This window comes from Aphelocoma coerulescens, chromosome 5 (genome assembly GCF_041296385.1).
Source record: "Aphelocoma coerulescens isolate FSJ_1873_10779 chromosome 5, UR_Acoe_1.0, whole genome shotgun sequence".
NCBI classification, from domain to species: domain Eukaryota; kingdom Metazoa; phylum Chordata; class Aves; order Passeriformes; family Corvidae; genus Aphelocoma; species Aphelocoma coerulescens.
The window spans coordinates 19,676,366-19,702,550 of record NC_091019.1 but is presented as its reverse complement, the minus strand read 5'-3'; the positions used below and the strand labels follow the sequence as shown (position 1 = coordinate 19,702,550).

The following is a 26,185-nucleotide window of genomic DNA, read 5'->3' as shown; positions in this document are numbered from 1 at the left end:
GTACAGCAATGGCCTTTTGACAGGGATGTGGTTTCCAGAACGTCTCTCTATTTCTAGCAGAAGATGTCAGGGCCAATGAATCCCGGAAGCTCTCAAGTGCAAGTCTGGATGTGTTCTGTCTCCATGTGCCAGCTCTGCTGAAGGAAAAATGACTGCCACACCACTGTCCCATCCCTCAGAAGCTATTTGGCAACCTCACCCCTGCATCAACGCGGCAGCTGGCTTGCCTGCTTTCTGCTGACCCTTTTCTTTTCATCAACCCTTACGCCCCAAATGGATCAATTTTTAGAATTTACAGAGAGTCAGATGTACAGTTGAGAACTGAATGCAGATTAAAAACTACTGGAAAAACGGGTGGAAGTTACTACAAAGCAGCATTATTTATCCCCCACGGTCAGCATCAGGTCAAGTAGCACCTCTCCTGGTTCCCTTGCAATCCTTTGAGCCCCTGCTGAATTTGATGCCTGTTGAAGGTCACCTGGCCACTTTTGGCTCCTTGCTCTGTGCCTCAGCCCCTTGCTGAGGGGTGTGCTCTGCAGCATGATCAGCCACAAATGAAGGGGCAAACCTCGCTTGCTGGCACAGGTATTTTTGTTCAGTTCAGACCCTCTCTCTTTCCCCCATCAACACTCTTGGAGCCACCAGTTTCTTTGACAATGTCCTTGGCTCCAAACAGTTTCAGGGGCTGGGCAAAGTCAGAATTTTATTTGGTGCATCTCTCACCTTGAAAAGTGTTACAAAAACATGAAGTCGCTGTTAGAAAGGGTTGGAAATTTTATTTCACATGGTTTTTTTTCTGTCACAAAAGACAAATATATTCAAACTGCAATTGTTTGTGATAAATGGGATGGTTTTAACAAATTTTCCAGCTTACAAAATTGCTACAAGTCTTCTAAAACAATTTTTTTCTTTTTTTTTTTTTATGATCAGAGGTTTGAAGGTTTTCTACACTGAAATAACATTTCCTTTTTCAATTTAATTCATAGTAGATGAAAGACATTAAATAGCAAGGAAAAGTCCAAATCAAATATTTCAAAATTATTTTTATCTGTACCAATTTTTGTTTTGCTTTGCTTTGTTTTTGTTGGGTTGTTTTGGGTTTTTTTTCGTTCATGGTCTGTGAACAGTTCTGAGATTTCCTTCCAGTTTTCTTTCTGATGTGGAGAGGAACATCAGCTGAAGTTTCGAAAACTCTTATAAGAAAGGGAAAGTCTTCCCTGCCAAGCTCTAGCTACAGTTTGGATATGTCTGAAAACACTGACTGTCAAAAGCTGTGATCTGATTTTACCAGGAAGGGTTTTCTTATGTTGTCACACCCCTGTGTAGCCTCTGAAGAGTGAGTAACAGGCAGCTATTCCTGACAGTTTCCACCTGCATGAGCTCTTAAACTTTTCTAAAATAGAGTATATCATGTTTTGGAGATGGAGATGTGTTAAGGAGCTTGGAGACAGCCAGAAGGATTTGTAAACAGAATTATGTGAGACAGGAGTCAATGAATAAGAATAATGACATGTAGGAAAGGATTGGGAAATAAGTTAGGGATGAGTCAGTGTGAAGGTACACAACAAACAATCACCCATCACTGTCAGAAAATGCACAGGGGAGCTTTGAAGCAGAAGATTATCTCCAGTGGAGACTCCAACCTCTAGAGATTTGCAGCTCAGGGACTCCTTGAGCCAGGAGCTTGATCTCTTTGTTTAAAGACCTGGCTAGGTTATCTTTAAATAGAGTGTGAATACAGATAAAAATCTAATAATTGTGACTTCTCCAAAGACAAGTGGAACTGCTCACTGGAGCCAATGGAAAAGATCCTGTGACACTTTGTTGTTAGAGCATCTTTCTTTTCCCCACATTTCATTTATGCATGGTTTGATTTCCAGAACAATCATGCCAGCCCTGTGTTTTTGACTTTTACGTTTGCCTGAAAAATTCTTTGGGTTTTTTTTATAGTAAGCCTTCACCCTTTCTTCCAATGAAGTTTCAATTAAAAAAGAAAAAGTCAAATTGCAATTTAAATCTTTTATTCCACCCCACTTTTAACCTTATCTCTCTCCCTAGCAGAGTAGTTAATTGGAAAGATGAAGCGCTGGGTGGCTTTGACCCTGAAGAACATCATCTGCTCTTTATTCTTCTGCACATAAATCTCACTGGTGCACCTTGCCCTTTGCAGCACGATAAGGCTGAGTGACCAGCACACACTCAGCAGAGGAGATGAGAGGGTATAAGTACAGACAGTTTCCAAATGACCCCAAAGAAGTGTAAGAATTATGTTGCTAACAACCATACTCTACATGGCAGGGATCCAGGGCCCTGTAATTAGATGTGAATATTACAGTTGGCTTCGAAACACTACAGAAATAAGAAATTGTTGTCTTTTGGGGAATCAGAGCATCTTTTTATTGGATGGGGGGAGAGCAGATTGGTGGCAGGCTCGTGTCATGTTTTTGTATTCCAGGCAGTTTGCCTGCTCAAGAGGAAGCTATTTATTGATCTCTGACTGTGAGGGTTAATAAATCTCTGTTCAGACTGGCCAGGTCAGTCTGAGGCAGATGATAACTGCTTCTTAACCAAAGGCACTCTCTGAAGCTGCCCTGGTCTGGTCTGCAATAAGAAACCAGGGGTTACTTGATCTTCCCTCAAGCCTCTAGTGTTCAGGTAGTTTGGGTTTAATTCACATGGAGTTCTTTTTTTTTGTTGCATGGCATTGAGGCCAACAGCATTTTTTTCCCATCCCTATTCCATTATACATCCATGCCACCTTCCATGGGGGGGAGTGTCTGCTTGGCAGACAGGCTGGTTTCATTACCCTGTCTCCTCCCCTCGCCTCCTGAAGGACATCTTCATTAGGAATCTCTGTCTGTGGAAATCAGTTCATGCTCCACACAATATGCAAAAGCCCCCTGGAAGGATTTTATGAGAGGTCACACGCTCGAGCCTGCCTGTCACTGCCCACCCGGGGGTGGCCACCCCACCCTGCCACCTCCCCGGGACTTGCCCTTTGATTCCTCACCCTGAGCAGCGAATGCCTCCACTTCAATAGACGTAATTTCCAATTGTCTCCATGCGCTTTGGAAGTCTCTCTATCACACCCCGAACAAGTATGCCTTTTTTTTTTTTCTCTTTTTTATTTGTTCTTCTGAACTCTCTGCTGAATAATCGGTTCTTTCCCCACTTCCATGTTTCTGCTCTAATCAAGGACAGACTCTTGTGAAAATAGATTGGTCTTCCCAATTGAGGATATTGCGTTCCCTGGATATGTCCATTTCCCTGGCCTCCCACTGGGTGTGGAAAACACCAATTCTCACCTTCCCTCAAGGGTGCTGGATGTCTGGCAGCAGGACAGCAGGGCCAGATGCACTCACATCTACAGGAAGGCGAACCTCACATCCAGAGGAAGGTGAACTTCTGCAAAACCTGAGGAGGGCACTAGAGAAGTACAGAAATGTCAAGATGGGGACTCAGCCAGCCAGTGCATGTGGCTGCCATCTGCAGAGCCCACCGCCTCTTCTGCTGGGCTTTTCCTGGGAGGGTGAGGTGAAGAGGTGGGGGAGAAAAGCGTTCTCAGACTTTTTTTTGAGTTGTGGAGCAGCTAAGGTCTTATCAACACTTTCCTCCCTGTCTGATCTGTGATTACTGAGCCTTCACGTGTACACACTGGTTGTGTGTGCGTATAAAAATATATGGCTGTATAATTAGAACCAGCCAAGAATATTTGGCTGAAATGGAGGTGAAGGAGTGGGGGGGGTGAATCAGGGGGTGTCCAAATATACTGATTCATTGGAGCCAGAACTCTTCATAGGAAGTGTCAGGTTTGATGAATTTCCCATTCAAAAAAAAAAAAAAAAAAAAAAGGAAAAGGTTTTGACATATTTTAAACATTCCAATGCAGCGTTTTTAAACCATCACCTCCCAGCCTCATTTTTTTTCCTGCTTGCAGAGGTTTTTGAGATCATTCTGAATCAGGCAGAACAGGGATTTGAAGTGTGGCCAATGTCCAAAACACTAGCTAAACAGCATCAGTCAGTCTCTTTCTCTCCTTCTCACCAAGAAAAACTTCCTTTTAAAACTGATTGAAGCTGAAATGGTCCACAGGGATATGTAAATTTTAGCCAAGTAATATATTTGACCAGATGAGGTGATAGCCACCTCTAATTAAAATGTTTTCATTGTCTGTGTATTTTAGTGACTCTTCCCACCTCCAAGATGCACCTACCATCCTACCTTATAGCAGCTTCTTGACTGAGTCCCTTAACTGAGCTGGTTTTTCCTTACTCTCCTCATTTGCCTGTATCTTTCCATCTTCCCAGAAGGGCTCCCCGCTCCCTCGCTAGTGCTGCACAACCTCAGCCTTGCCATAGGAGCAGGAGGTCAAGGGGATAGCAGAGCTGGCAAAGGCAGATACTACCACACATCAAGACCGTGTGTGAAACCCACGCAGTTCAGAGAGGCTCTGAGGAATTGGGACCCACTTATTGAGGATCTAGGACATTATTAGAACTACATCCATCAGGGGAGTTGGCCTGAGGGCCACTTGGCCGGTACTTTTGTCCAAAGTATTATTCATGTCCATCTAGGTAGAAAGTCCTTGCACTGGAGCCCAGATTCTCAAAGGTTTGGCTTGACTGGAGAATCAAATACCTAAATACCTTTAAGGATTGCAACTTTAGTCACTACATCCACAGCCAGTTTTAAATCCACTCTGGAGAACTTATAAATACTCCTTTATAAGTTTTTCAAGCTGTACTCTGACCCCGACTGGCTTTGTTCTGGTGACACTGAGCACCTCAGCTCACCTCCTTGCTCTCCTTTCCCCATGCAGCAATTTCTCTGGGGCCATGGTCCCAGCTCTTCCCTGCCTCCAAGCCCTTGAGCAAAGCAGTCACCTGAGCCACTGTTTCAGTAGGTCACTGTGGCCTGGGCTAAACAGAGGTTGGCAGTGTGAGCCACAGCTGAACAAAAAGGTAATGTAAATTTACATGTCTGTTCACATTTGAATAATACATAGATAGCCCTATATGTTTATGTATATTTAAGTATACATATTATTCTCATGCCAGTGTTCCAATACCTTGGACTAGTTCAAAGCTGGGCTGAATAACTGGGAAGAAAAGATCCCTTCCCAGTGTTCTTCCCACAGTGTTCTTCTGTGATGAGTGACACCCCCGTGGATAACAGCAGCTTGTCACTGTACCAACACCTGCATTTGGGAGCAGTGGGAGGGACACATAACATCACTGTTTCCTTCCTTGGGACACTGGAAAAGGCTTTCTCCTGCGGGTCACATAGGAACTGCCATCTGCAAGGTTTTCTGCACTTTCCTTGCCACAATCACATACAAGCTACAGAACTTCCCATTTAATTCAGCTTGAATATATATTATTGTCCTTTTTTTTTCCTGTACCATCCTTGTCACCCTCAAAGGCTATGTATCTTCCCATGTTCTTTTGTAATGTTACAAAGGGAAATCTCATTAGATATGGTGATAAATAGCAGCAAAAAATAATGCCAGCAAGAAATTATGAACTGTTAAAAGGGAATTACACTTTAAAGTATTTAAATGTTAATGGAATACTTGTAAGTGTTGACAACACTTTGCAATCTTGGAGGTATTTGAGATCAAAGTTTGAATTTTTCTATTTTATATTGTGGCAAACTCAAATCTAAACCCAGCCAGAGGTCAGAGGATTGATCTGCTGCCATCTGAAATGAGAGCAAATCAAAGTGCTGCCAAGCTGGGAAGTATTCCCATGGGGGTGCCTGACTGAACCCAGCAGAGCAGAGCTTACTCCACTGAGTGCAGACAGTGGTGATGCTTCCAGGGGAGCCTGACCATCAAACCTTTGCTGGTCCCACAGCCCAAATAAGCTCAGCACTGCTATGCCAGCTAACTGTGCCTCCATACAGGATCTGGACTCAATGATCCATGTGGGTCCCTTTCCTGCTCAGAATATTCTGTGTTTCTGTGATACATCCCCCAAAACACCATCCGTCTCTGACCTACTTTTGTCTCCAACAAAACCTTTTCTATTCTTATTTTTCCTGCTCTTTGCCCTGGTTTTCAGCTTGCTTTCCATGCCATGTCTCTGCATGTACATTCAAGGCTTATACAGCTTTTATTGACATTTTCTTGTAAATATGGGTTTGGGCTGCAACCCACCCATTACACATTGAAAGGGTGCTTGATTGACAAGTCTCTCCAAGTCAACAGGAAAATCAGCTGCACGCTCCTCTTTTATTTTCTTCTCCGGAGATCTGCTTGGAATCCCTCCTGTGCTGTGCCACGGCTCAGGCCTGCCTGTTCCCCACAGACATTTAGGGGAGCTTTAAGGCTTCCCTGCATTGATTTTGATGTCCCAGGAGCTGTGTGAAGCAGAGGGCTGTCAAAGAGCATTGCACCTTAGAGCGGGGATGCACAGGGCTGCTCTGGAGCTCTCCTGCGAGATCTGTGGAGAAGGTGGCTGTGCCAGGGGCTGTGCAGCCTTGCTGTTGGCATGCATGCAATCACACCAAAGAAAACACTGCAGCCAGCTCTGTCTCCAGAGCAGGAGAGCATCCCCTGAGCCAGCAGAGGCAGCAGATCACATCTGTTCAGGCGGCCATACGAGCTGCACAGCCACACTGCTGCTTCTCATTTATTCACCTGCCTTTTTTTTCTTCCCCCCCTCCACCCTCTTCCAGACGGATTTCCCTCAGACAGGACCTCCCCGCGGCTGTCTCTGCGCATGTTGTTCCCTCTGCTGAGTTCTAGGCACTGCATAGGGGTGGGCTGGGGGCTGAGTTTGCCCGAAGGGCATTGCTTTGTACCTACCAGATGTGCTGAATTTCTCACTCTGGCTCCCTCTGAGCAGCCCCCTGCTTCCTATTGACCTTGCTGTAATTTAGATTCTCAGCCTTTTGCCAGTCCCTGCAGCTGATTTATTCTCCTGGTGTTTAATGTTGGATTTGCCTCTTTGGAGAAAGGTTATAACCACCTTGGAAATACTTGAAGAGCAGACCTCTCTTTTTTGTTTTTTTTTTTCCTTGCTCTTTGAGAGCAAGCTCCTGTTATGGTATGTGGTAGCCTGCAGTTCCCCAGCTAGCAAATTCTCTGCTGGTCAGGTCTCTGTGTGAGCATTTGCGTTCTGTCATTAAGTCTTTAGAGATCTTGCCAGCCACTGGTTTGGCATCCAGTCACTCTCAGCAGGACTGGTTGCCTGTATCCTGTCTTTAGCTAATGCTCTGTCAACCACAGGGGAAACTCAGCCAACAAGATCTCTATCAGCCTTTCAAGGACCAACCGTTCTGCCATGTGGACTGAAGTTGTGCGCTCTGGCCTGATCTATTTATTAAAGAGCTCTGCCAATTAGCAGACCTTGTCAAAAATAATGTTTCCCCTTATCCTCTCCCTCCTTCCTGGAAAATGTTGATGTGAGTGACAAAATGTTTGTTTTCATTGAGTTATTCCATGGAAATTTACAGGTTCTGTTGGAAAAGGAAAGATACGTTTTCAGCTGCTGAAGATCTTTAAGTCTTTTCAGATTTCCAATTAAAGAGAAATAATTGAAAATTTTCAAGGAAAGGAACTAATCTCTGTTAACACATGGATTTAACTGAATCTCAGCTTTCATTAGGACTGCTCTTTGCTTAGGTTCACTAGTGATTGAATGGCTTTCCTATCACAGAGGTGCTCCTGCGGAATGGTGCTGAGGTTTGCTGAGGGACACATTGCCACCTGCTTTCCTGGGCAGTGTTGGCTGCCTCTTACCACCCCTGCATTGCTGGTTGACTTGACACATACAAAAATGGTCTTTTTTCTTGATGGAGTCTGCTTGCTGTCTGATCATCTAGATGGCCCTCAAGCAGAGTTTCAGAAGGAGTGTTTTTTGTTTGGAAGACAGGTATAATTGTGTGGCTTAAATTCTTGTTTGTGTGGCAAAGATCTTGACCTAATTACCATTTCTTCCATCCTGTGTGGACTAGATGTAGTCATATAAGCCATAACCAGTCTTCTTCACTCCTTTTTGTTTGGGAGACCATGTCTGAATGCAGACAGAGCTCTTCTAGACAATTCTGACCTGACACAGGCGGTTTCACTTTGCTTACTCTTGAGACATGTAGAAATCTGTGACAAAGCCAAGCAGTTCACACAGGTATCTTGCATTTTGATGACAACATGATCCTTTCTTGCTCATCTCAACACATCTAGTCCTGCCTTCCCCTCTCATCACATCTTTACCTACTGTTACCCTTCCAGCCCTAAACACACATACAGGATCACATCTTTGTTTCTATCCAGGCCATGGGCTTCCTATGTTTTGGACCAGAAATTGAGGCATTGCATCATTAGGCTCTGCTCTGTTGTACAAGCATGAGGGAAGGTGGAGAGGGTTGACCAAATAATGCCTGGAACTGCTCCATTAGTGAGATGTGCTCACAAAGCCACTGTGATCACTGGAATTAAGCTTTAAAGTACTCTGAGCAAATGCTGAACTAGCCCAGCTCTGAGAATTGCTGTTTGTGCATGTGTGTGTGTGCATGCACACATGTGTGTTTCAGCCAGATGCTCTGTCTCAGCCTCCTTGAGCTTGGCAGAGGCTTCTTTCCAGAAACTTGGACTTGTGACTTCAACGCCTACTGGATTCCTCTGAGCTGGCCTCCAGTTTGTCTGGCAGATATCAGCCAGCCATTTAACCACAGCTGGATCGGTAGGAGAAAGCTTTGGAAACCAAAGAGCCTTGCCCATCCTTGTTGGCTGGGGGAGAGGAGTCTCTCTCTCTTGCCTGCCCAGCTCTGGAGGTGCTGTCACTCTGACACCTCAGTTGTACCGCATACAAAATCACCAAACAGCGGGTAGGGCAAACACAGGAAGAGCGGGTTTTACTTTGGAGAATGCAGCTCTGTCAATACTCCAAATATCTTGAAATATTTTTAGTATGAAAAGTGCTATTTTAAAAATCCTGAAACAACTTTTTAAAATGTGGTGCAATAAGTAATATGAAATATAAAGTAAGTAAGTCCAACTAGTCTTGTCCAGATTTTAAAGAAAAAAGTTTGGGGTTTTTTCATAGAGAATTTAGTCATATTCAGGTTTTACCCTGGCTTTGAAGAGAGAACTCGTCTGATCTTGAGTGAATCCAAATTAGAGTACCTCACTTTTTTGGTAAAACAAAATACTGGTTCACAGCAAAGCTTAATGGGAAGATTTTCTTTAGGATCAAACCCTATTTATGCTGCACAACTGTGTCATTCAGTTGGAGTTCTCTTACAAAAGCCTCTGTCCCTCACCTGGAAAACAGGAAAAGCCCCGTGTAGTTAATGTGACCAATCATGAAACACGCACATTGAGTCAAGCGTGATATCAATGAGGAAAAAGAACAACCCTGTGGGTTGGGCAGTGGTCTAGGACATGAGATCTGGGTTCCTTGTTCCCTGTAACTGGTCTCTGTGGCCATGGCCCCATCGCCTGAGATCATCCTTGTTAGATAGCGATTATGGCTTTGGCAGTGGCTTTCAACGTGCCATTAGTACCAATCAAGTGCACCCTGTACGCAAAATCGCAGCTTGATGACGAAGGTGGCCCGAGGTGATGAAGGTGACTTGGTACCAGGTATCAGCTCCTTGATTATAAGGAAACATGCAAACCTTTTTCCTCTTGGCTCCTACTGCATTACATTTTCCTCTTGGCTCCTTGAGGGGAGCCAGAAAAATCCCACAGTTAGAAGTCTGCTGGAAGGTCACCAGTCGAGGGGCTGGTGGCACAGAAGACCTGACAGACTTGGGAGTGAATAGGAGTAAACCCAGCAAGGGTTAGGTGAGGCCAGCGAGCTTTATTTTTGAAGCGGCACAGAGAGAGAGGGGGAAGAAAGGAAGGAGGAAACAGCTGTAAGGACATTTTTGTTGCTGACTGGTCCAAAGGAATGTGTATAAACAGCTTTAGATGTATTTTCCTGAGCATGCTAAGTGTATTTACTCCCTGCTCTAATTGGTCCTGCCTCAAGTTAGCCAGGACTAAGAGTTCCCATGGGAAGTACGCCTCACTGACTCAAGCGGTCTGCAGACTGACTGGTGCTCACAGTGCAACCTGTGTTTATGATGGCTCCCGAGCTGTCCTTCCTCACAGCCTCCTGCCGGAGTGCCCAGGGCTGGTGCAGATTTGGCCCTGCCCAGGGCCCACAGGCCAGGTGGCTTTACTGCAGGGCAGTAGGGCCTGGCTGGCACCGGTGCTGGATCTGGCAGCACAGGAGTAAAGGGCTGTGTCTCCCCCTCGGGAAGGCTGGTCCACATGGCTGAGGATGCTTGAATTTATTTCATGAGCTGGCCACAGCTCAATTCTTCACTCAGTCCAAGCAAGTTGCAGGCGAAGGCTCCATGAGCAGGAATGTTTTTCTGGTATGTGCATTGCCATGCAGGCACCAACACCAAAGGCATTTTTGCACGTGCAAATGCTCCTGGATGCACACAAAGTGTTTGTTCCCAGTAAAAGCCAGACGGACACTTTTTCTGAAGAAAGTGCGAGCAGTCAGCAAAAAAAGGGGGGAAGCATAAACCAGTTTCTCATTGCAAAATGTCATTTTGATGGAACTGACATTTTTAGCAAAGCCAGTATAAATTTCAATGTTTTGTTTTGTTTGTTTTAAAAAAACAAACACAGAAAATGTCCAAATATGTAATATTGACATTTTCAGAACCGAATGTTTTCCTATTCCATCCTAGCACAGTTCTTAAAATTTGAGTTAACGTTTTCTTAAAAATACTACAAAGAGACCAAAGGAAAAAGAAGGTTTAAGTTTTTCTGAAGTATGTGGGCTTTCCACAAATATTATCTTTTCATTCTGACTCAACACTTGAGCCCATCCATCAAAGTGAAAATGAGATGCCCTCTTTTGGGAAATGCATGTTTTACTCCACTATCTAAGCCAGTTAGTTGTGAAAATGTTTCCAAAGAGCCCTGCCCACAACTGGTGATCTTTTGGGCTGCTGGCATCCTCCAGCCAGCAGACACCTGTAAAATGCATCCTTGGCAGGGTACCAGGACAATTGCCTTACCAGTGCAGGGAGCATCAAGGCAGGGGCAGGTTACAACCCAGGCTATCACCTTGATCCAAACGAAAGATAAACCAAAAATTTCATCCAGCTGCTGGATTTAGAAAAATTGCTTTCTCTGAAGGTGCTTGAGGGCAAGAGATGTTGAGGAAGGGAGATATTTGAAGGGGGTTTCCTGGATGCAGAATAATACAAAAGCACGATATGGGAGCTGCTGCTGCCTTGCTGGTTGCCAAGCCCTGGAGCCAGCAGAAGTTGTTGATAGGAAAGGAAGCACTGGTGTGGTTCTGACAGTTTTTAAGCACTGTGTAAACACTGGTGATAAGGACTGATTATGATTGCAATTCTCCTTCATCCATTCTATTGCTTTGGATCTACAAAGAGAACCCAGAGTGAGTGAAAAACTGAGCAGTGGGTATGAGTTTGGTGGCCTTGGATGCTGAGTTGGGCTCAGGATCTCCAGCAAAGTTTGTTTCATAAACATGGTGAGCCTCTGGTTTCCCTTCTCTTTCACTTCCGCCTTTCCTCCAAAGGTTTCCCAAATCCCACCAGCCTCTGATGTGTTGGACACAGCTCTCAGGACCTGGCAGCAGAGCCTCCTCATGTGCCCAGGAGGTGATGCCAGTCACACTGTGGTGTTCACCCATTGCTTTTCTGATCCCATATTGTTCCCCCCACTTTCCCCTGCCCCTGGACACTCCCTCAAGATCTCCCTATGAGTTCCTGTGCCCCAACCCCACCCATGTACTGCTCCTGAGCCCCTGAGAAAACCCCCCTGCGCCCGGATCACGAGGTCTCTCTGCCTTTGGGGGTCGCTGGGACAAGATGTAACCATTAAAAGTCCTCTGAAACCCTCATGGAGAGACCCTTCTGGCCTCCTTCACCGTCACTGGGTTGTAGAGCTGAGAGCTGCCGGAGCAAGAGTGCAGAGCCGTCTGAAATGGACTGCGGGAGGGCGAAATGGTCACACTGCCCTAAGCAGCCCTGCTGAGCTCTCAGGGAAAGCTGCAGCCTGCTAAACCAAACCTAGCACTACAACATCACACCTCTCATTCAGAAGAAAATATTAGCCACAAATTTACCAGGACCACTGAAGGGAAACAGTAGCAAAAGAGAGATGGAAAAAATCAGCCTCCAGAAGAAACCAGATTGCTCCCACCAGGAAAGTTGACCTTCGGAGGGTGCGGTGTGTGAAGCACCAACAACACACGCTGCCGTGCATGATACACCTGCCAGCTCTCCAGGAGTTTTCCAGGAGGATTTCCAGTTTCCAGAAGGTTTTTCAGTTTTTATCTCACCTAGAAGTTGATGCTCTGAGCCCCAAAGACCTCCTATTCAGTCCCTCAAGACAGCATTAGCAGGGCTTGCTGCCCATGGCCCAAAAATTGTCAGATTTTACAGCTGGCTGGAGGGGTTATGGAAGCCTGGAATAAGTCCAGCCTGCTTTTGACTTCTTTTTCCTTGAGTTGGCTCTTTCCATGGCTCTTTTTTTATCTTGCTATCCATCCCATGACATCTCTCTCTCCCCCTTCTCCTGTGGCCCCTTACCAGCACCAACACTACCCTTCCCTGAGTGTCCCAGTTAGGAAATGAAGAGGTAACTACGTGCCAGCTAGTAGCTTCTTATCTAGTCACAGTATGTTCCCCTAAGGGAATTTTTGGCCTGGGATTGTGTGTGTGTGTGTATATGTGTGTGTTTTATATGCTTTATTTTTATCACAGAAAGGATAGACAGTACATTGTGTCTTCAGTCCAGAAGGTTACACACTAGATAAGAGGCAGACAGATATACTACAACTGCTGCAGCCCGTGGAGTTGTGTTCCTGAGATAGCACTGGGAATGTAACAGGTAAACTGCTTCCAACCCCCCACATTTGGGCACTGGATTTTGTGTCAACAAATCCAGATCCAAGCAGAGATTTCAATGTTGATGTTCCCGCAGACAGAGAATAAAGTCCACAGTGCTTCCTCCATTTCTGCCACAATTGTACCTTCCCATACGCCCCAGTCCCTCATCTCCCCCATCCTATCCACTCCTCCTCTGGCTTCATTCTCACCCCCTCTGTCCATCTCCAATTTGGATGTGTTGTGTGGTTCAGTGATCCCCTTGGGGTGTGTTTAGGCAACAGTGGTGTCAACAACCTCAGAGTAGCACCTGTTGATCAAAGCTGGGAAAGGAAATTTAAAAAAAAAGATATTTAGATATTTTGGTATTAAGAGAATCAGAGATGGTTTATCTGTGCCTACTTTTTGCATCTTTCTTGAAACATCTGGGCTAATTATAATGCTGGAGACTGTATACTCGTTTTTAAAGGATTAAGGGTGAGCCAAAATAGTGGGTGATCCCCACTAGAGTGGTCACCCCAAAAGGGTGATCCCTTTTTTTTCCTATCGTTTCAATACCAGTGTCCTTGCCACTGAGCCACAGCTGTGGGAGGCTCCAGTGAGCATCCAGGGTCTGATTCACCAGCATCATCACCCCTCACAAAGCTCAGGGACACACAGCCACTTCCATGAAACTGTCTCTAGTTCAGCAAGGGAGGTGTTGCAGAGCCTTTGAGTCATCCCACAAACTCCTGCCTGCCTTCACCTTCCCCCCAGAGCCTTTGTCTTGTGCTGTGAAGGTTAACAGCATGTTGCAGCATCACGGTGCTGCTTTGGGGATGGTGATGCTGGGTTTATTTTCTCAGGAGAAACAGATAAAGGTGGCACCAGCTACTACCCAACACTAAAGCTAAATTAGTAAATTTATTGTTCTTTCAAACCTGAGGGATGTGACAGGGACTGGTTTAGATTTTGATCCAAAGCTTGGCAAAGCTCTGACCTTTGTATCAGCCTGACAATGAGCAATTGTGGCCGTGCTGCCCCAGCATCCATCAAATGCAATGATTTAGTGCCTTGACTGGCATAGCAGAGATAAAAGTCACTGTAACTAAACATTGTCACAAGATGGATGTGTCCCACTTAGAAAATATTGTCTTAACTTAAGCTTTAGTTTCTGGGTGTTTCTGTGAGGGTCTCATCCCAGTGTCTGCACCCTTTACAAATATTACCCAGACTTTAATGAATGTGTCTTTGTGGTTTACCTGTGAGATACGAGCAAACCATCATCCTAATTTCAGAGTGAGGGAAATAAGGCACTGAGAGACTATCAGCAAAGTGTAACCACTCCTTGTGTTACCTACTGTGAGCCATATAAATTTCCATTTTCCTTATTAGCTTTTTTGTAGCCCTTTATGCATACTCAGTGTGGCTCTGGCTGGCCCCATGTCCAGTCCCAAAGGCTGACAACCTCTGCTCATCCAATCTCTCATCTCTTGCACTTGGCAACTTGAAATGAAAGATATGCAACACACATCTCAAGTCTCTAATTTCCTAGCCTGTGAGGGCTTGACATTGCCTTCTTGGTGTCTTGATGCCATGTTCAATCCATAGATATTCAGTAGATGCTTAAGTTTAAAGTAAAGCTGACATCACCCCTGCAGTGTTATTTTCAAAGACTCCTGTGGTAAGGCTATTACACATATCTTACAATTGGACCATTACACATACCTCTCAAGATTTGTAATCACTGGCTATATCAAACAAATATCAGATTAAGTTGTACTTATGTCTCCCTCCCCTTCCACAGAACTCCAAACTGATTGTTCCAGTGCTACTCATGCAACACAACTGTGGGGCAATGCGTTTTCTTGAGTTTTTAGATGAGGAAAAACAGAGTTGCTGGAGCCCAAATCAGCAAAATCCGTGTTCTTACAACCTTCTCCATCTGCATGTGTCCTCAGTCTCAGCCATCTGCTGGGAGTTTGCAGGTTGAGGAGATGGGACAGGAGGATGGTCCCTGCCTCATCATACAGCTGGGTCCAGTTTGAACATCTCTGCAATAGCTACACTTCTACTTGAGCCCTTTGACAGCTTCTCACCTCCACCTTGGGGAGACATGGGCAGAAGGGACAGATTTGGGTTTGATTTTTTCTTCCTACCGAAATCCCCCTTTCTGGTTCAGCTTTTGGCACAGCTTCTTGCTGGCTGATGATCAGCTTGGACATCAGAACACTTTCAAGGTACAAGTGAAGTTCTGAGCAATGACTTCTGCCACTCTTAATGCCTGACAACTAGTCAGAAGCTTCTCCCAGGTCCCCCAGCCTCCCAAAGACCCTCCTCACCCACTGTGAGGCTCCCTGTGGCTGGCTCTCACCATGTGGCAGGGCTTTGCTGGGGCAGCACCACAGAGATGGCAAACCCGCAGCCCAGGTAAGCCGTTCTCCTCCAGCACTTTACAGCTCTGGGACAGTTAAAGCTTGCACATTCCTGAGGCTGAGCATCCCACAGTGGTTTTGGGAACAGGTTATTCTGCCTGCCTCTAGCTTGCTTTTATATTTCCAGGTCTCCTAGCTGCTCTGCATGGCCAGTAGGAGGGCTGGGGTCTGCCTATTCCAGTGTGCATGGTGGGATTGGGTCCCTGCTCTACCATACAAGCAATAATTCATTGCTCTCCTTGGTGAGGAGAGACTGGCTGTGTGCCTGGGCAGTGGGGCTGGGACCCAGTGGGTGCTCCTGCCAGCCAGGGTGTCAGGCAGGGTAGCAGAAATGTTTTCGTTCCAGCTAAGCAGTGTTGGAAATGTGTTTTCTTTTCATCGTCTTTCTAATTTTGGGCCCTGAAGTCAGTGCCCAAAGCACACATACACCTGAGTCTAAAGTCCAGCAGGCCAAGATAGATGTCTCATTATGGGGACTGTACAAACAGGAGCAGGATGGGAGGGAAGAGGAGCCAAACAATGGAGTCTCCCTTCTCTCCACCCAATATTTATTGTGATTTTCAGTGTGTGTGTCCCTGGCTACCCTCAGGCATGTCCATGGCAGGTAGGGCTGAGCTGCACCTTCCTTGTTTAAGCCAGACCTCCTCTACCCACTCTATCTGACTGTTTTTCTCCTTTTAAAATTCATTTGTCGGATTTTCCATGATGGAAGGCAACCCAAGGAGCATCACTGTGGCTGCAACATAGCACGCTCCTGCCTGTTTCCAGGCTAATGTCACTACACCTCCCATCATCTGTGCAGCACAAAAACAGGACCAGAAGCACAAAAACAGGACCAGAGTCCTCTGTGGGGATGGGATGAGGAAAGAGCCTGCCCATCCACAAACTCAGCCATCCCGGCCTGAAGGATGCGGCCCCAGGACAGGATGCAACTAGGCGAGTAAAAAGCCAACAACTGATGAATATTTTGCAGACAGACCTGAAGGCATTTATAAGTCCTAATGGAAAAAAAAAAAATTATACTTTGAAAGTTAGTACTAACATATTTTATCTGTATGACTTTTTCTGCAAGGCCGGCAATGATATCACATTATTGATGGTATTCTTTGTACTCTGTCCAATGTCCTTATTTGCACCATTTCTCATCTCTTATTCCAATCACTGATGAGCTACTCACTCATTCACCCACATATTTAAATGGACAAGAATACAGATCAGTTGGACCTTGAAAATTGAGGGGCTTGTATTTAATATATTTTCACCTGTGAAGCAAGACAGTGATATTTGCTGAAAGTGGATGCTTCCACAGGGTATGTCCTCTCTCACACTTCCCCAAAGAAGAGACCCCTACCCACCATCTTTCACCACCTTGTGTGCCTGCACAGGCACTGGGTACTGAGCAGAGATTGTGCTTGCACCAGTGCACGGAATATTATATTCAGCACACACAAAATTTTTTTTAAATTGTCACATCCTGAGAAGTTCCCTAAACATCCTTAAAATAGATTTTTCCGTCATTTAGGGTCTCATGCAGAACCCTGGCTCACAAGGTCTGGGAATCTGGTGTTAATTTGCTTATTAGGAGGTGTTTTTACAGCAGCTTTCAGCACTCATGAGTTTTGTGCTCTTTCTAAAACACTCACTAAACTTCCAATAGCAAGCTGCACAAGGAGTCTAATGCCCTCTTGGTAGATCCCATTGATCCCCTAAAATCAGCACTAAACCCAGACTCCCCCGTGGTCTCCTTCTGTCAATACGGTGCCAAGGCAAGAATCAAACACGTTCGTGTCCCCAGATACGGCCTGACTGAGCAGTGCTGCGTTCAGAATAGATCTGAAGGAGCTTTTACCTGTCTATCCCAGGAATGCATCCCGCCGCCCCTGCCAGCCTGCATGTGCGCCAGCAGTGAGCCCTGGGCCGTGACGCACACGGAGGAGCAATGTGGCTGCGAGTGTGGTGGGGAATGCCGAGGATGCCACAACAGGAAGCACGGAGACATAACATGTCCAAGTGGGGTAACTGAGGCAGACGGAGCAGGAATGCGATTATATGACCCCCGCGGGATTTGGCTGAGACGCCAGGGCGTGCTGAGCTCATTCCTCCGTCAGAGGGAGGAAGAGAGCGGAGCAGGTCTTGCTGTTTGTGTTTTATCAGATAGAACCAAACGGCATCAGCAAACATTGTGGTTTGGGCGAAGATGGATTTCAGCACATTCCCCAGCTGCTGCTCTGTGTCCCGAAGTACAGCTAGCGGAGGGAGAGAGAGCAAGTGAAAGTTTCCAGGGGCACGCTGGTGTAGGAGAGGGAGCCACCTGCAAAGGCTTGCCAGGAAGGCAGCAGATGCCAGAGGGTCAGGCTAATCCAGTGTGCAGGCTACAGGGTCCTTTTCGGAGCTCATTCTTCAAAGTGATCAGGAGTTTTCCCTTGAAAGAGTTTCAGGTTTTTAACTTGAAAATACCACTTTCTCCAAAGCAAAAACTATCTCTGGAAAAAAAATTGTTTCAGTGTCAGCAAATGCAAATAGTCTCTTGTCAGTGGTTTCAGCTCTGGGGAATCCTGCACCAAAAGTATGTTAGGTTCAGTAACAGTATTATGAATATAGAAAATGTGGAGTGAAAAGACCTTTGAGACCCTTTTCTGTATTAATAAATCCTCTGAGTGTTCTTTTCTAGGTTTTGCAGGTAGCTTATATGTTTTGTGTGAGGCTCTGAGAAAACAAAACTACCAGTCCATTGATGTAATATGGCTTGCTCATTCTTCTTCCTTCTCAGCCCAGTTTGGGATTATTCCCATCAGTCCCTTTGCATTTTATGCAAACGCCCCAAGTTCCATCACTTCATTAGGAAACAGCCAGGTCCAGCAACACTGGCAAGAGTAGGAGCAGATCTGAGGAGCTCACAGAAAAGCTGGGAACAAAATTTTCAGCAGTTTGGAAAACAATTCTCATAGCAACTGGTTTGGGCCAGTACCTGAAGCACCCCTCCTGACAGATTAGAATCAATAAAGGGGACCTCATCAAAACTACTTTGTCTCCCAGATATATTTCCTTTGAATGACTCCTGCCTTTCCCAGGATGAACACTGCTTATAGGTTAAATCAAGGTAGTTTTTTTCCCTTACCTGGCAATACTGCAAGTCTCACATGGGTATCTGAGCAAGAAGTGAGATTGCTTCCAGTCTCCTACGAAATTCAGAAGTCCGGATGTTTGTTTAAGTTTCTAAACTATATGGACCGTGTCAGAGGTCTGAACTCCACTGGAATTTCTGAAATGGTTGATTATGGGTTTCAGTTCACGTCAGAGAGGAGGATTCAGGTGACTCTTGGTGCATTTGGTGCATTCATATTCCTGTCCTTGTCCTTACTGCTTCTAAACTGTCACCTACCAAAAACATGCTGAGGTCAGGATTCAGCTGGTGGCCTGGCTGGTGGGAGAAGCTAAAACTGGCCTGAACTTCCCTCTTTTAGCTTTGCATGAGCTTGGGAGTGCTGACTTTAGTGAAAACTTGTTTTTATCAGTCTTCAAAGCTGCTTGCTTGTTACTCAAGGGGCAGAGAGAGTAGACTCCAGCTGGTTAAAGTCACTTCTCTGACCACAAACTTTGACCCCTCCTCAAAATGCTAATTTCTAGTGCCAACCCAAAAAGGGTTGCTGAGCCCCTCTTCCCCTATCCCTGCTCTTTGACAAATGTAGATATTGTAGCTCTTTTTCTTTCTTTCTTTTTTTTTTTAATTGATTTATCCAACAGTCTCTCTCCTCTTGTTGTTATGTAACTATCAGCACACATACAATCCAGAAATACCTCAGAGTACCTTATTTATTTTTCTGCTACTTACCAGGCTGAGGTTCCTAAACAGATGGCTGAAGAACAAACCCAGGCTCCAGGGTTTAGTGCTGAGTTTTGCTGTATGGACCCTGAGATGTTTCTGAACTGGTTTCTTTGAGAAACAAGGGAAGTCCCAGGGATGGCTCTGCTGTGAGCAGTTCTGCTGGCTGTCCTCCTTCCCATGCAGCCACAGCCAGGCAGCCAAAGGATCAGCTGTGAGTACTCAGCTGGGAGTCCTTTTCCCGGGAGGGACTGAGCCAGGTGAAGGTGTAGGATGGCAGGTGAGGCTGCAATGTGCCTGTGTCCCCAGTAGCCCTCAGCTGAGTTCAGCTATGCAGCTGGATGTGCATTACAGTAGCCCTGAAATGTCTCTTTCTGCTGACAGCTGAAGCTGATGGCGCATTGGGTCAGACATTGCCTTTGCCCAAACACCAGCTGGTGTGGCCAAGATCTAAGGCAGGCTCTTTCTTGAGGCCAGGCTGAGAGAAGAGGCAGGGTTGTGCCCAGCTGGGCAGCCCTTCAGCAGAGAGCCAGCACTTACAACCCTGACCACAGCCTTGCTCCTGCACGCAATAGCCAAGAAAACCTGCAAGAACCATAGGCTTGAAACATGCCCATGGGGAAGATGATTCTCCTCTGGCTCATTAACTCCTGAAAAGACTTTAACCAGGGCCAGCTTGCAAAAAAACCCCCAACCCAAGCTCAATAACACAGAGACAAGGAGACAGCCAGTTAGCTATAACTAGTGTATTTAGCTACTTCCCTAACCATTGTCCACCCTTATTAATGGTTAAACACTCCCTGTGTCATTGTTTGCTGTTTCTGGCCAATTCAAACTCTTTCAAGTGGGAAGAAGAGTGAAGAATGGAGGGAAACCGACACCAAAGACCTGCTTGTGTTTTGCAAGACACCCAATTAAATGGCACCTCAGGTTACCTGTAAGTGTCATTTGCTTTCCTGTTAAGGGACATTTATTAGAATTCAGAAGTGCATGAATGAGCAGAGTTCTTAACCTTGTCTTGAGATTGGTGAATGTGTACTGTGCCTAGCTCACATCCTTCGTACTTATGTGGTATCTTTCCCTTACCTCCAAAGTATCACAGAGCTTCAGTTTTTTCCTTATCTCCATGGTGTCCTGAGGACTTCTTAAAAGAATGAGATCTGACTAACTTGCCCAAAGTCACACAAGAAACAGGTGGCAGCACAGAGGATTGAATTGAGGATTTGTTGGCATGGCAGGTGGGTCACCATGAAATCCTTCTAGAGCACCTCAAATGTCACAGCAGCCCTTTGGCCTTGAGCCCCTGCCCTTGTATGGGAGGGGTTGAAGCTGTGCTGCTCTCTGGCCCTCATGGGGCTGGGTGCCCTGCCCATGACCCATACCCAGCCTTCGCCTCAGACTTAAACCAAACTTTACTTGACTCTTCTGTTGAGTTTGAAAAGTTCTGTCAACATTTTTTTCAACTTTCACATTCCTCTGCTCTCTTTGAGGTTTGACTGGATGTAGAGGCACCAAAATACCTTGAGAAATGCTGTCTTACAGTAATTTCTGACCCTGCTGATTAACCAGTCTTTCTGATTCTGGTTAACTCTGCTCATTTTACAGGGTAAAAATCCACTTGGGCAGGATTCAAACAAACATCCAGGCCAGCAGCTTCAAGTGCTCTCATTCACAAGCGATCAGTCAGAAATCTCTCTGCTGAGTTTGGTGGCACTGACATCAAAGGTACAGCGTTTTTCATTGCATGACCACACTGACGTCACCATTGCAAAGCCCGATGTGGGACGGAATGAGCAGATCCTGCCAGTTTTCACTGCCTGGATTTGGCAGCACGCAGAGGTTTTGTGATGAGCTCCACTGGAGGTGAGGTGATGTTGGACAGCTGTGACAACCCCTCAGTCAGATGTGGCACTCAGTAACCTGACCTCAGAGACAACACTGAGACTTTCTGGGAGTCCATTGCTAAACTGCCATGCTACTTAATAGCTTTGTGGTTTGTTTTTTTTTGGTTTTTTTTTTTTGTTTTGTTTTGTTTTGTTTTTTGTTTTTTGTTTTTTTTTTCTTCTTCTTGCTCTTTTATCTGACAGGCAGCCTGGTTCACAGGACTGTATGCTGGGAAGATGGGCTGATATGAGCGCTTTTCCATGCGAAGACATCCAATATTGTCTCTTGGGCTGTCTTTCCTATTCCAGTGCTGATCTAATACCATATGCTCCTGCAGATGCTGCTGTGGTCCTTGTCTTGCCCTGAGAATTGCCTGAGCCTTGGAGGGGCTGAGGGAGGTATGAGAGCATCAGGACCACCTAGTGCGTTGGTGGCACGTGTCCTTACAGCACTCAAGCATCTGAGCAACAAAATATTATGCAGGAGATAATGAACCTCTTGCAGATAATAAAAAAAATCAGCCAGTGACATTTCAGCTGGCCAGGATGGCTTGAGGAGCTTCCACCTGCCCAACCCTGCCATTGAGATAAGACCCTCCTTGCACTGCAAGAAAATTAAGTGAGGGGCAAGAGGGAAGTGTTGGTGAACATCCTTATGTTTAACATCTGTTAATGAAAGATCATTTAATCAACTGCAAAAGCAAGAATGGTCACTGCTTCAGCTTCCCAAACTCATGAGGCCACAGCACTTCTCAGGACTGTGCTCCCTATAGGAGGACACTGCCAGGATGAAAGGGCAGTTTAGTTTCAAGCAGATTATTTCTTCACAGCACAGGGGATACAAAGACTTCAGGGCTTGAGTCTGAGCTTGACAGCCCCCCATACACATGTCAGGTGTCCTAGTCCAGCCCCCAGCCCTCCCTCCCTCCCTCCCTACCACAACAGTGTAAGAACAAACCACCCAGAGTTGTTGCTTGAAGGGAGAGCTGGCTGATACCATTTTGATGGTGAAGTACATTCATCTGGATGGATGCTGTGTACAGCAGGACCCTCTGTTTCCTCAGAAAGAGATGAAAGATCAGTTATGGAGCATGAAAGCAGTGATGCCTCCAGTGGGACTGAGAGAGCACTAGAATCCACAGCTCTGCCTCAGGCAAAGAACAGACAAGTCCTTAAGGAGGCTGCTTTGCTTCCTTGTTGGTTTTTTTCCTACTTCTCGGGGCAGACAGGGTGAGGTGAGTGCCAAGATTATCATTTCCCTGCAAGCAGCAGCCACATCACCTCCACAGTCCATTGCCTGGCTGCCCTCACAGAAGATGCCTCCTAGAAGCCTCACCAGCTTCTTCATCTCTCTCCATAGGAAAATCATGATGGAGCACAGCTGTTCCCTTATCGCAACTGACTTCTCTTTCTCTCTTCTCCCTCCCTGCAGCTGCCCAGGTTGTTTATTGACACCTCCACCACAGTGTCAGTGCCAGTGGGCAGCAGAAGGGGATCTCATCTCTGAACCATGAGAGGTGGGAGTCAGCACCACTAGGAGGTGGGATTCAGCACCTTTCTTCCAGCAGGTACCATCCAACCTTGATTTCTACCATCCAGATCTTCAGGTCAGTGCCCTGAAGCAACATTCTTCCTTGAGTCTGATACTTCTACCCAGATGATCATTTTAGCTGGTAAAGAATTTTTCTAACATGAAGAAACATATGAAGAATCAAAGACCTAGCAAACCAAAATATAACTAGTGCCCAGCTGCCTCTTTATCTGGCTGTGCTTTATTTGCACAAGCTGAAGAACTTCATGGTGCCAGGAGGGATGTGATAGAAGTTCTTTGTCTCATAAATTATTTTGGCCCAGTCTTCCCCCAGGAGTTAGGACTTGAGAGCAAGAGCTGGCAGCATGGGTTCTGCTCCCAGCTTTGGCACTGACCTGCTGCGTGACCTTGGACAACTCACTTCACCTCCCCTGAGCTTCTGTTTCCCTTCCTCTCCTTTGTCTGCCTTGTTTATTTGGACTGTCAACTCCTAGAGAAAGGAATTCAGCCTCCCTGGCTGCTTGAAGATTGCATAGCATGACAGGAGCCCAATCAGACTTGCTTCTGGGAGGTAATACAGTAAAAAAGTTCATGATGATGACTAAAAACTAGCATTTGCTAAACAATTGTATGGGAGTTTTTTGCTTATTAAATGGCATACATGAACTAGCAGAACATCTCTGGCAGTTCAGAGAGCTTGTCCAGGGGCAACAACTGTTTTTGTTCCTTTTCCATGGCCACACTGAAGACCATATCTACCAGCCCCATAAATATTGACTTCTTCTCCCTGTCCCAGCTGCACAGTGGGAGGAGTGGGAAGCATCTGCCAAAGAAAAGGGAATGTTTGTTAGAGGTAATGAGGAAGGCTCCTCTTGGAGTCCTCCCTCTCACAAACATCTGGACAGATACCAGTTCTTGTGAGAAATGTTGAGAGAGCTGGGGAGGCCTCCTGGAAAGGGCAGGGAAACACTCCACTTTGGAGCTTGGTTAGCACCATGGGTGGAGAGAAAGGTGAGAAAAGTGGAGAAAGGTGGAGAGAGGCTGCAGGGGCTAACCCAGGCCCTGGGTCATCCAGAAGTCAGGGATGGAACAGACAAAACCAAGGCCACCAAAAGCCTATGGGGCAGATCATCTTTGGGTGAAACCACGAGAGCTTTGATTCTAGAATACATCTCTTTCAGGCAAGTGCTGCAGCTTTGAAATCCATGTAACTCTATGGATGGTATCAAAAGGTGTAATGAAGGATTTGCCATTGCATTTGTGGCCCTTGAGGAGACTCCATGCTCACCCACTGGCTTCTACTCCACTCAGAGTCCCCCTGGCAGTGCCAGCGCTGTCCCTCAGCCAAGAGGGTGCCCTTCTCTTCCTGCTAAGTGACCCAAAGCTGGTACACAAGGACATCATGATATGGCAAGAATCACATCATTTGTGCTACACGCCACTCCACAGATATAGCTGGGGGCAAATTGTTTCTCTAACATGCCAAGGATGCTTTCAGAAAAGCTCTTACCCCAGTACCCCTTCGGCAGCAGCCCTGCAGCCTGACAAACTCCCCTGGAACGCTTGTCTGCTTTTAAAATGTCTTGAATGTATTGCATGTATTGGCCTGTCATTGGTTTTCTCAAGCCCCAGCGATACAGAGGGGTCTGCTGGGAGCAGTGTGGAAAGCAGCTCCTTAAGTGATGCTTTCCAGTTGACAGGGCTGGAGGGCAGGCACTACCTGCTGCTAGGGGAGAAAGCCAATCCAGTTGTTAATCCGTCAACCAGAGGCCAATGCAGAATTGTTCCCCCCCCCCCTCCCCCCCCCGTGCTGTTTTCCAGTGCTTTGGCCATTTACATCTGTGCTGGTGGAGGTCCTTCCCCTGCCTGCCTGCCCCCGCAGGAGCATCCTTTTGGGGTGAGTTCTTCCTACCCTGACAGTGCCTGGGAGTGCACAGAGGCTTTTTCCTGTCTCCAAATATAACAGGTGGCATAAAGAAGGCACAAACATAGGAAGAATGATCTAAAAGAATAAACTCCACGTGGCCTTAATTCCCTACTCCCTACTGCAACAGGAGCTTTTGAAACTCAAAAGACAGATGAGCACACATGGAAGAGTGATGCTCATGGAGTGAGGATCTCCCTGTGCATTACCACTGATGGTGTTTACAGATCTGTGTTGTGCCACTGCATCCAGCTTGCTGCACAGCCCAAGGCCATCACCACATGAAACAGGTGAAGGGCAGTGGCTGCATATTTAAAGGAAACATAATAAAAGAAGAAAAAATATTCTGTTTTTCACAGCTTGCAGGTTGCTGTTAAGTAGTTACTCCTTTCCATGGCAGTCGCTGGGGCTCAGAGACCACCACAGATATGCAGTTGCCAGGGTCTGAAGGGCGAAATTCCTGTGTCTCAGTCTCCAAATTCCTCAAATAGTCCCTCCAATTTTTATGTTTTCATAAAGGCATGGCCTGCTGCCGGGTGACCTGGAAGAGGCATTGCAGTGCTTTGTCAGCACACTTGCCTCACTGCAGAAGCTAAGGACCAAGTTGTCTTATTAATCATTTAGAAAGTGGGGAGGAAAAAAAAATAAAAGGCACAGTTCTGGCTAATTGTAGGGGGAAAAATGAGGTCAGAGTTCATTTTTTTCTCTGCTGTCGCTTCACAGTTCACTGGCTGACAAGGAAAGCAAGATAAGAAGAGACTGGAGATAGTTCAGGGAACAACCTCCCTCTCCCAAGGAGAAGTGGGGGAGTTCAGGTTTCTGATATGGATGGAGAGGCAGCTGTGCTGGATGTTGAGCCACAGGGCTTGGTAGAGGCGATGCCGTAAGCTACTCCAAGAGGGAGCAGGAGGGTTTGGCACACGGAGCAAGCATGTCTCATTCTTTGCCACCCCACAAATGTATGGTGCTGCTCACAGGGAAGCTAGTGCTGCTTGCAGGGAAGTCTGAGCTGAGAGGAATTGAGAGCCTCCTTCCACCAGCAGCAGGATTTCAGGCGGATACATTCGATTCAATCTAAGCCTCAGGGTTTATCCACTCTCAGTTTTCTGATTTCTTTTTAATCTGACATCTACGCAAAAGTATAGATTGCAGAGGAGAGCAGAGCCCTAGTGCTCCTTCGGGCTCTGACACTGGGCTGAGGGTACAGCGAAGCCTGCCAAACCACCCTTCCCTCCTTCTGTCCCCTGTGGTCGCTCCCGCTACGAGCAGCAACTGCTGGAGTAACCGAGACCTCCTCAGGAGCGTGAGATCCAGAATCATTCATTTTATGGGGCCCTCCTGCGAGAGCAAGGGATTTGTTACCCTGATTCCTGCTGGGGAAGCACTCCCACAGCCACAATGTGGAACACAATACAGCACGGACTCTGACATTCAAGCTGGGTTATTTGAGGCTAGTTTGTTACACGGGGCCTATGCAGCACAATCCCAGCAGTAATTATCCAGGCTCCTTGCACCATTCTGGCCAGTTAAATGCTAACTGTGGCCTGAAATTGCAAAGTCACTGGGAAAAGCTGATGTGCCATGCTTGGGTTTCGGGGTATAGAGGGAGGAAGGGGGTCAGGAGAAGGAATCTCCTTCTCCTGACCACAGGGGTGGCTGTTTAGTGAAGAGCCCAGTGCTGGGGACATGCTCTAGGGATGGGATGTTTGCATCTGTGAGCATGATCTGTGGACTATGGCAGGT

General features: G+C 46.3%; 1 long non-coding RNA gene across 1 annotated transcript; it reads right to left on the bottom strand.

Annotated features, from left to right (window-relative positions):
- Positions 1 to 12,124: 12,124 nt before the first annotated feature.
- On the bottom strand, positions 12,125 to 19,371 carry LOC138111352 (uncharacterized). Its single transcript, XR_011151344.1, has 3 exons — positions 19,114 to 19,371; positions 17,131 to 17,764; positions 12,125 to 13,190 (listed from the first exon to the last, which is right to left on the bottom strand). It is a non-coding gene; the product is annotated as an uncharacterized lncRNA (long non-coding RNA).
- Between the last annotated feature and the right edge of the window lie 6,814 nt (positions 19,372 to 26,185).